This window comes from Monodon monoceros, unplaced genomic scaffold (genome assembly GCF_005190385.1).
Source record: "Monodon monoceros isolate NGI ecotype Baffin Bay Population unplaced genomic scaffold, NGI_Narwhal_1 Super_Scaffold_6, whole genome shotgun sequence".
NCBI lineage: Eukaryota > Metazoa > Chordata > Mammalia > Artiodactyla > Monodontidae > Monodon > Monodon monoceros.
The window spans coordinates 26487356-26496894 of record NW_021703783.1 but is presented as its reverse complement, the minus strand read 5'-3'; the positions used below and the strand labels follow the sequence as shown (position 1 = coordinate 26496894).

The 9539-nt window shown below is 36.6% G+C and overlaps 1 pseudogene; it reads left to right on the top strand.

Moving 5' to 3' along the window:
• The first annotated feature begins 493 nt into the window (after nucleotides 1-493).
• Nucleotides 494-9539, top strand: part of LOC114886134 — a 32228-nt pseudogene continuing 23182 nt past the window's right edge.

Here is a 9539-nt window from a genome sequence, read left to right as displayed (position 1 = left end):
CAGGGAAAGCCCATATCCACAGATTGGTTAAATTGAGATTATAAAGGTCTAGCTCCTTTTTTCCTCAGAAAATTTAAATGTGATGACATAAACATGCTCTAAATCGTTATGTAAAATATTAGAAATATTTGAGGTTCATTGAGAAAATATGACAGTTACATATTATTGAAAACAGGTATCATTCTATAAAATGACAAGTTATCAAAATTGTGTACTGTCCAGAAACTCTTTAACTTGAGGAGGTGTTTTTCATCAGAAACCTCTTATAGTAATAAAGGTGCTGTACCATTTTGAATACAAAACACCAAAATGGAATTTCTAGTTTTACTTTATATGGATGTGATACATTCTTTCTTAAATGTAGTGAAAACAAAATATAAAAGCCTAATTTTGCCTTCTAAAGAAATATTACCAATGTAAGTAATTCCACGTTAGTTATCACCATGCTGCTGTTAAAAGGCTGATATATTTAGAGACAGGAATTCAAGGGACAATGCATCTTGAACATGATACCAGCATTTGTCTTTCAGCCCTATTTGAGAATCAGGTGGTAACTTCTAAGGTCTGCATTAAACAGAAAAATTTCACCTTTGGTCAGTTCTGCTTAACAACAAGGTAAGCTCTGAAGGGGCCTCCTAAATGACAAAACAAGTGGGAAATTTTGAGAGAGGCAGAAAGAATCTATTGTGACTTAAAATACAAAAGAGTACAGAAAGCATCTGAAGGCTCCTAGGTTTCAGATTAAAAGTGGAATGTAAAAACTTCATTAACGTTTTGATTCCTTTCTTCAGTCTGTTTGTTTAACAATGTCCATTCAGATATGAACTCTCTAAACCTACCCACCTGGAATTCTCAAGAACTTCATCTGCTCAAGGATTCATCCAGTGAAATATTCTCTCACTGAAAATGGTGCTAAGGAATATTTACTGGGATAGTATGACAGTTATTACATCAGTGTCAACATAAACAAACCAGTATACCCAAAAAATACTTATCAACTTTCCCTCGGATTATGTTAAGGCTCTGCTATCTTTGAGCATACCTAAACCTTTTCAATACTATTCAACCTTCATTCATTTATTCAACAGATATTTATTTGGTGCCTGTGATGTGTCAGATACAGTGCTCAGCACTAGGGATATGATGACAAGATGAAGATGACCCAGCTCTTGTGGGGCTTACAAGGGTCTGTGATTTCACTGAGAATCGGCAGTCACCATATAACATTAACTGGTAAAAAGTTTCACATAGTTATCATTTGCCCACTGTGTAAAGTAGAATTTCCTTTTCTTTGTTCTAAAACTATTTCAATGAAAAACTCTCTCTTAAGCCTTTAAAGTGGGCACAGCATTCTTCTTAGTTTATACCTGAAGAACCTGGCAGTACAGCTGCAGAAGCAGATTGTACACTTATGGCCAAACCAAGAAAGCTATAAATCCATATATTTGCTATTTGGCCTAGAGTGCTACAAAAATTTAAAAAAAGAAAATCTACTCTCAAAAGTACTCTGAAAGAAGGACTTGGACCGACAAGGATGGTTCCAGGGGACTCAATATCACCCACAAAAGTGAAGTACAAATATTTTCTCCCATTCCCAAACAAAACGAAAGTTGTCTTTTCATTTTGTTTAAAGTTTCCTTTGTTGTGCAAAAGCTCTTAAGTTTAATTAGGTCCCATTTGTTTATTTTTGCATTTATTTCCATTATTCTAGGAGACATATCAAAAATATATATATAGCTGTGATTTATGTCAAAGAGTGTTCTGCCTGTGTTTTCCTCTAGGAGTTTTTTTATAGTATCTGTCTTACATTTATATCTTTAATCCGTTTTGAGTTTATTTTTGTATATGGTGTTAGAGAATGTTCTAGTTTCATTCTTCTATATGTAACTGTCTGGCACCACTTATTGGCAACAAAAAGACAGCCTATGGAACAGGAGAAAATATTTGCAAATGATGCAACCCACAAGAGATTGATTTCCAAAACATATAAACAGCCCATACAGCTCAATATCAAAAAAACCCCAACATAATCAAAAAAGGGACAGACGACCTAAATAGACATTTCTCCAAAGAAGACATACAGATGTCCAACACGCACATGAAAAGATGCTCAACATTGCTAATCATTAGAGAGACACAAAGCAAAACTACAATGAGGTATCACCTCACACTCCTCAGAATGGCCATCATCAAAAAGTCTTCAAATAATAAATGTTGGAGAGGGTGTGGAGGAAAGGGAACCCTCCTACACTGTTGGTGAGAATGTAAATTACTGCAGCCACTATGGAGAATAGTAAGGAGGTTTCTCAAAAAACTAAAAATAAAGTTACCATATGATCCAGTAATACCACTCCTAGGCATATACCCAGAAAAGAAGAAAACTCTAATATGAATAGATACATGCTACCCAGCAAGGATCTCATTCAGATTTGATGGAGAAATTAAAACATTTACAGACAAGCAAAAGCTAGAGAATTCAGCACCACCAAACCAGCTTTACAACAAATGCTAAAGGAACGTCTCTAGGAAGGAAACACAAGAGAAGGAAAAGACGTACAATAACAAACCCAAAACAATTAAGATAGGAACATACATATTGATAATTATCTTAAATGTAAATGGATTAAATGCCCCAACCAAAAGACATAGACTGGCTGAATGGATACAAAAACAAGACCCGTATATATGCTGTCTACAAGAGACCCACTTCAGACCTAGGGACACATACAGACTGAAAGTGAGGGAGGGGATGGAAAAAGATATTCCATGCAAATGGAAATCAAAAGAAAGCTGGAGTGGCAATTCTCATATCAGAAAAAATAGACTTTAAAATAAACATTGTTACAAGAGACAAAGAAGAACACTACATAATGATCAAGAGATCAATCCAAGAAGAACATATGACAATGGTAAATATTTATGCACCGAACATAGGAGCACCTCAATCATAAGGCAAGTACTAACAGCCATAAAAGGGGAAATCGATAGTAACAAAATCATATCATGGGACTTTAACACCCCACTTTCACCAATGGACAGATCATCCAAAATGAAAATAAATAAGGAAACACAAGCTTTAAATGACACATTAGACAAGATGAACTTAATTGATATTTATAGAATATTCCATCCAAAAACAACAGAATACACTTTTTTCTCAAGTGATCATGGAACATTCTCCAGGATAGATCATATCTTGGGTCAAAAATCAAGCCTTGGTAAATATAAGAAAATTGAAATTATATCAAGTATCTTTTCCAACCACAATGCTATGAGACTAGATATCAATTACAGGAAAAAATCTGTAAAAACTACAAACACATGGAGGCTAAACAATACACTACTTAATAACCAAGACATCACTGAAGAATTCAAAGAGGAAATCAAAAAATACCTAGAAACAAATGACAATGAAAACACAATGACACAAAAATTATGGAATGCAGCAAAAGCAGTTCTAAGAGGGAAGTTTATAGCAATACAATCATACCTTAAGAAACAAGAAACATCTCAAATAAACAACCTAACCTTACACCTAAAGCAATTAGAGAAAGAAGGACAAAAAAACACAAAGTTAGCAGAAGGAAAGAAATCATAAAGATCAGATCAGAAATAAGTGAAAAAGAAATGAAGGAAATAATAGCAAAGATCAATAAACCTAAAATCTGGTTATTTGAGAAGATAAGCAAAATTGATAAACCATTAACCAAATTTATCAAGAAAAAAGGGAGAAGACTCAAATCAATAGAATTAGAAATGAAAAAGGAGAAGTAACAACTGACACTGCAGAAATACAAAGGATCATAAGAGATTACTACAAGCAACTATATGTCAATAAAACGGACAACCTTGAAGAAATGGACAAACTCTTAGAAATGCACAATGTTCCAAGATTGAACCAGGAAGAAATAGAAAATAAGAACACACCAGTCACAAGCACTGAAATTGAAACTGTGATTAAAAACCTTCCAACAAACAAAAGCCCAGGACCAGATGGCTTCACAGGTGAATTCTATCAAACATTTAGTGAAGGGCTTCCCTGGTGGCACAGTGATTGGGAGTCCGCCTGCCGATGCACGGGACACGGGTTCGTGCCCTGTCCGGGAAGATCCCACATGCCACAGAGTGGCTGGGCCTGTGAGCCATGGCCGCTGAACCTGCACGTCCGGAGCCTGTGCTCCGCAACGGGAGAGGCCACAACAGTGAGAGGCCCGCATACCACAAAACAAAAACATTTAGTGAAGAGCTAACACCTATCCTTCTCAAACTCTTCCAAAATATAGCACAGGGAGGAACAACTCCCAAACTTATTCTATGAGGCCATCATCACCCTGGTACCAAAACCAGACAAAGATGTCACAAAGAAAGAAAACTACAGACCAATATCACTGATGAACATAGATGCAAAAATCCTCAACAAAATACTAACAAACAGAAACCAACTGCACATTAAAAGGATCATACACCATGATCAAGTGGGGTTTTTCCCAAGAATGCAAGGATTCTTCAATATACGCAGATCAATGTGATACATGATATTAACCAATTGAAGAAGAAAATCCATATGATGATCTCAATAGATTCAGAGAAAGCTTTCAACAAAATTCAATACCCATTTATGATAAACACTCTCCAGATGGGCTTCCCTGGTGACACAGTGGTTGAGAGTCCACCTGCCAATGCAGGGGACAAGGGTTCGTGCCCAGGTCTGGGAAGATCCCACATGCTGCGGAGTGGCTGGGCCCGTGAGCCATGGCTGCTGAGCCTGTGCTCCGCAATGGGAGAGGCCACAACAGTGAGAAGCCCACGTACCGCAAAAAAAAAAAAAAAAAAAAAACCCTCCAGAAAGTAGGCATATAGGGAACTTTCTGAACATGATAAAGGCCATATATGACAAACCCACAGCCAACATCATCCTCAATGCTGAAAAACTGAAACCATTTCCACTAAGATCAGGAACAGGACAAGGTTGCCCACTCTCACCACTATTATTCAACATGGTTTGGAAGTTTTGGCCACAGGAATCAGAGAAGAAAAAGAAATAAAAGGAATCCAAATCAGAAAAGAAGGAGTAAAGCTGTCACCTTTTGCAGATGACATGATATTATACATACAGAATCCTAAAGATGTGATGAGAAAACTACTAGAGCTCATCAATGAATTTGGTAAAGTAGCAGCATACAAAATTAATGCACAGAAATCTCTGGCATTCCTATACACTAATGATGAAAAATCTGAAAGTGAAATTAAGAAAACACTCCCATTTACCATTGCAACAAAAAGAATAAAATATCTAGGAATAATCCTACATAAGGAGACGAAAGACCTATATGCAGAAAACTGTAACACACTGATGAAAGAAATTAAAGATGACACAAATATATGGAGTGATATACCATGTTCTTGGATTGGAAGAATCAAAATTGTGAAAATGACTATACTACCCAAAGCATACTATAGGTTCAATGCAATCCCTATCAAACTACTAATGGCATTTTTCACAGAAATAGAACAAAAAATTTCTCAATTTCTATGGAAACACAAAAGACCCCGAATAGCCAAAGCAATCTTGAGAAAGAAAAATGGAGCTGGAGGAATCAGGCTTCCAGACTTCAGACTATAAAACAAAGCTACAGTAATCAAGACAGTATGGTACTGGCACAAAAACAGAAATATAGATCAGTTGAACAGGATAGAAAGCCCACAGTTAAACCCACACACATATGGTCACCTTATCTTTGATAAAGGAGGAAAGAATATACAGTGGAGAAAAGACAGCCTCTTCAATAAGTGGTGCTGGGAAAACTGGACAGCTACATGTAACAGAATGAAATTAGAACACTCCCTAACACCATACACAAAAATAAACTCAAAATGGATTAAAGACCTAAATGTAAGGCCAGACACTATCAAACTCTTAGAGGAAAACATAGACAAAACACTCTATGACATAAATCACAGCAAGATCCTTCCTGACCCACCTCCTAGAGAAATGGAAATATAAACAAATGGGACCTAATGAAACTTAAAACCTTTTGCACAGCAAAGGAAACCATAAACAAGACCAAAAGACAACCCTCATAATGGGAAAAAATATTTGCAAATGAAGAAACTGACAAAGGATTAATCTCCAAAATTTACAAGCAGCTCATGCAGCTCAATATCAAAAAAACAAACAACCCTATCCACAAATGGGCAGAAGACCTAAACAGACATTTCTCCAAAGAAGATATACAGATTGCCAACAAACACATGAAAGAATGCTCAACATCATTAATCATTAGAGAAATGCAAATCAAAACTACAATGAGATATCATCTCACACCGGTCAGAATGGACATCATCAAAAAATCTACAAACAATAAATGCTGGAGAGGGTGTGGAGAAAAGGGAACCCTCTTGCACTGTTGGTGGGAATGTAAATTGATACAGCCACTATGGAGAACAGTATGGAGGTTCCTTAAAAAACTAAAAATAGAACTACCATAAGACCCAGCAATCCCATTACTGGGCATATACCCTGAGAAAACCATGGTTCAAAGAGTCATGTACCAAAATGTTCATTGCAGCTCTATTTACAATACAGGACATGGAAGCAACCTAAGTGTCCATCAACAGATGAATGGATAAAGATGTGGCACATATATACAATGGAATATTAGTCAGCCATAAAAGGAAACGAAATTGTGTGAATTGTAGTGAGGTGGATGGACCTCAAGTCTGTCATACACAGTGAAGTAAGTCGGAAAGAGAAAAACAAATACCATATGCTAACACATATATATGGAATCTTAAAAAAAAACAAAAAAATGGTCATGAAGAACCTAAGGGCAAGACGGGAATAAAGACGCAGACCTACTAGAGAATGGACTTGAGGATACAGGGAAAGGGAGGGGGAAGGGTAAGCTGGGACAACGTAAGAGAGTGGCATGGACATATATACACTACCAAACGTAAAATAGATAGCTACTGGGAAGCAGCCGCATAGCACAGGGAGATCAGCTCAGTGCTGTGTGACCACCTAGAGGGGTGGGATAGGGAGGGTGGGAGTGAGGGAGGAAGATGCAAGAGGGAAGAGATATGGGGACATATGTATATGTATAACTGATTCACTTTGTTGTAAAGCACAAACTAACACACCATTTTAAATCAATTATACTCTAATAAAGATGTTAAAAAAAAAAAGGGGGAGAGATACAGGCACCCCAGTGTTCATAGCAGCACTATTTACAATAGCCAAGACATGGAAGCAACCTAAATGTCCATGGACAGACGAATGGATAAAAAAAGACGTGGTTTATATATACAATGGAATATTAGTCAGCCATAAAAAGAATGAAGTAATGTCATTTGTAGCAATGTGGGTGGACCTAGAGAATATCATACTAAGTGAAATACATCAGAGAAAGATAAGTATCATATGCTATCACTTATAAGTGGAATCTAAAAAAATTATACAAAGGAACTTACAAAACATAAATAGACTCACAGACATAGAAAACAAACTTATGGATTCCAAAGGGGAAATGGGGAGCAGATAAAATAGGAGTTTGAGATTAACAGATACACACTACTATAGTAAAATTGATAAGCAACGTGGACCTACTGTATAGCACAGGGAACTATATTTAATATCTTGTAATAAGCTATAATAGAAAAGAATCTGAAAAAGAATATGTATATTCTTTTTCATATATATGAAAAGTTATATATATATATACAACTTTGCTGTACACCTGAAACTAACAGAATATTGTCAATCAACTTTACTTCAATTTTTAAATATATATATATATTTATCTATTTGGTTGTACCAGGTCTTAGTTTTGCAGCAGGCAGGCCCCTTAGTTGTGGCTCAAGGGCTCCTTACCTGTGGCATGTGAAATCTTTGTTGTGGCAAGCATATGGGATCTAGTTACCTGACCAGCGATCGAACCCAGGCCCCCTGCATTGGGAGTGCAGAGTCTTAACCACTGGGCCACCAGGGAGGTCCCAACTTTACTTCAATTTTTTTTTTAAAAAGTGCAGTACAAACAAATACTTGTAGAGACCTTAGGTCAAAGCATTAATCGACACTGAACCCCAATTTTCAACACAGGTATTCATCCCAAGTTCATTCATAGTTCCTCACCTATCCACAGACATATATGCTACAAATACAACCTTCCCACACAGATGGTTCATGGTGAATATAGCTTATTCCAAAGGGTTTACTCTATAGTTTTTTGAAGAAGGCAGCAACTTCAGTTATGCCAAAGCAATACCCCTGAGATCACAGCAATAATAACTCTCATTTTGGGAGTTCACAGTGTGTGCCAAGCACTGTGCTACGTCTTTCATTATATTATCTCTGCAAGGCACCCTTTTTTTTTTTTTAACATCTTTATTGGAGTATAATTGCTTTACAAGGTGTGTTAGTTTCTGCCTTATAACAAAGTGAATCAGCTCTACATATATCCCCATATCTCTTCCCTCCTGCTTCTCCCTCCCTCTGATCCTCCCTATCCCAGCCCTCTAGGTGGTCACAAACCACCGAGCTGATCTCCCTGTGCTATGCGGCTGCTTCCCACTAGCTATCGGTTTTACATTTGGTAGTGTAAATATGTCCATGCCATTGGATTCTTCCAATCCAATAACATGGTATATCTCTCCACCTATTTGTATCATCTTTAATTTCTTTCATCAGTGTCTTATAGTTTTCTGCATACAGGTCTTTTGTCTCCTTAGGTAGGTTTATTACTAGGTATTTTATTCTTTTTGTTGCAATGGTAAATGGAAGTGTTTTCTTAATTTCACTTTCAGATTTTTCATCATTAGTGTATAGGAATGCAAGAGATTTCTGTGCATTAATTTTGTATCCTGCTACTTTACCAAATTCATTGATTAGCTCTAGTAGTTTTCTGGTGATATCTTTAGGATTCTCCATGTATAGTATCATGTCATCTGCAAACAGTGACAGCTTTAGTCTTCTTTTCCAATTTGGATTCCTTTTGTTTCTTTTTCTTCTCTGATTGCTGTGGCTAAAACTTCCAAAACAATGTTGAATAATAGTGCTGAGAGTGGGCAACCTTGTCTTTTTCCTGATCATAGTGGAAATGGTTTCAGTTTTTCAGCATTGAGGATGATGTTGGCTGTGGGTTTTTCATATATGGCCTTTATTATGTTGAGGTAAGTTCCCTCTATACCCATTTTCTGGAGGGTTTTTATCATAAATGGGTGTAGAATTTTGTTGAAAGCTTTTTCTGTATCTATTGAGATGACCATATGGTTTTTCTCCTTCAATTTGTTAACATGGTTTATCACATTGATTGATTTGCATATATTGAAGAATCCTTGCATTCCTGGGATAAACCCACTTGATCATGGTGTATGATCCTTTTAATGTGCTGTTGGATTCTGTTTCCTAGTGTTTTGTTGAGGATTTTTGCATCTGTGTTCATCAGTAATATTGGCCTGTAGTTTTCTTTCTTTGTGACATCTTTGGTTTTGCTATCAGGTTGATGGTGGTCTCATAGAATGAGTTTGGGAGTGTTTCTCCC